The sequence below is a fragment of the Triticum aestivum genome, chromosome 5D, assembly GCF_018294505.1.
Source record: "Triticum aestivum cultivar Chinese Spring chromosome 5D, IWGSC CS RefSeq v2.1, whole genome shotgun sequence".
Taxonomy (NCBI): Eukaryota; Viridiplantae; Streptophyta; class Magnoliopsida; order Poales; family Poaceae; genus Triticum; species Triticum aestivum.
The window spans coordinates 465117048-465119187 of record NC_057808.1 but is presented as its reverse complement, the minus strand read 5'-3'; positions in this window follow the sequence as shown (position 1 = coordinate 465119187).

Sequence of the window (2140 nt, the reverse complement as noted above, 5' to 3'; positions counted from 1 at the left end):
CTCGTTCGAACCCACAAGCTGGCGCATCCCCCCAAAATCCGTGCCCCTCGGGTACCACGATAAGAAGCGTCGGGCCAAGGCTTGGGTGAACGACAAGTTTCCTAGCGAGCTTCCTAACGAATTTTTGCAGTTCCTGAGTGACCGCTAAGTCAAGACGGGCACAAGGAAGCAAGTGCCTCGTGAAGAAGAGGCTGCCCCGAACGCGCCAAGCTAAGTTATCCCTGTACAAAATAACGACCCAGCATGGACACAACAAGCATAGCATAACGATTGAGGAATCATAGTTCGATACACGCCCCTCCGGGCCCACACTGGTTTCATTTTTGATGCAGGAAAGAAAGGAAGAACGAAACAAAAGCGGCGCTTGCCCCTGGAGCGGCCGCCGGGGGCAAGCCCTCAGCGACGTCCCGGGCACAGCCGGATCCTTCCTCGCACTTCACGGAGGCGCGGCGACGAGACGACCCGCTACCACCTTCGAAGCGAGCGCGGTGGCGTGGCGGCTGGTCGTAGCCGCCGCTGTTGGAGCTGTCGCCAAGAGAAGAGCCACCGTAGCTGGACGAGGCGCGGCCGGCGGGTTCGCCCTCCCCCTCGTCCCGACCATCGCCAAGGCCGAGCACCTCCTCGCCGTCGTAAACCTCGGGGCAGCATCCGGCGCGGCGACCATCTTCCCCAAACACCCTCACATAGAGGGTCGCATCACCATCGTACTTGAAGTGGAGGGTGCACCGCCTGCCCAGGCCGCGCGCGCGGGCGAACGTCTGCCAACCGCGGGCCAGAGCTATGTTGCCCACGACAGAGACCTCAACCACAACCCAAGAAGCCCGGCTGCAGCAACCGTCCACCTGCAGCCAGAGCCCGCCCGGACCGGAGGCGGGCAGCTCGTCGGCAAAGAAGCGCGGAAGCTGGAGCCAGTTGCCGGCCGGATCCTCCGACCAGACAACGAACTCCGGCAACACCTCTGCAGAATGGAAGCGCAGCCTGGGAGGCCGTGCGACCATGGCGCGTCTCCCTTCGTCAACAGGGCTCCCGCGATAGCAACAACCCCTGCCTCGCGCAGCGGCACCACCGCGAGATTGTGGGACCGCGGCGGGGGTCGCGGTGTGCTTACGGGGCGGCCGCGTCCCCGCTTAGGCGCCGGAGAGCCGGGCCCCTCAGGGGAGCCTTTCCCTTCTCTGCGGTGGAGAACCTCTTCGACAACGCCATTGGAGTCGGTGGTAGAGCAGAGGAAGAAGCAAGCGGAATGGGAAGAGATGGGTGACGGGGGCTCAGCCCCCTCCTTCATTTATAGCAGGAGAAGGCCAACCAGCGCCTCCCACGATCATAGGTAATGATGGTTCCCTTGCATGTCGCAGGGACTTGTCACGTCGGGCAGTTGCCGAGGCAGCATGGGGAAGCGGAGACGCCCACGTCCAATCAACCGCCACGTGTCGACCAAGGCCGCAGGCTTTTGGGGCCCGTAGTGCTCCGTGCTTGACCTATGGCTTCGCCTCGAAGCCAAGCCCGAGTGCGCCTTGGGCCTGGGGGCTACTGTCGGCGTTCTGGGAACGGGGGTCCCCAGACTTGCCTGCCTGCGGCCCAAGGCGTGGCTGTGCAAGCAGGCCTGTAGGGCCCATCTTCATCAACAAGGCATTCAAGACCCTAGCGAGGGGCCAAGCCTCGCGAAGCAGACGACGCAAAACCTCCTCAGGAGCGGCCTCGCCAGGCAGGCTCACGAGGGGCGGAGAGATCAAGGCAAGGCAAACCTCACGAGGATCTTGTGACGTGAGCCATGACGATCGAGGCCAGGCGGGCGCCAGGCGGGCGCCAGCCCGCGCAGTGTCCTTGTTTCCCCTTTGGTGCTAATGGAGCAAGCGCAGGCGCGGAGTACCAAGGCATCAAGCAAAGGTTTCGGTGCAACGAGACCAAGACCAGCAGGACGGCAAGACGGAGGTCACCATGGAGCCCAAGGCGGCGTCACCACCAGAGCCTTTTGCAGGCGAAGACCGCTTTTGTCAGGATAAGCTGTACTATATGTTCCCCTTCAAAACTGGCCGTTGTGGGATCCCTTCCCGCTCAATATTTGGGAAGAGGACCAGGGCCTATATAAGTAGAACTAGCCACCACAGTAGGGGGGATAGATTCCATCTTCCATCCTCTCTCC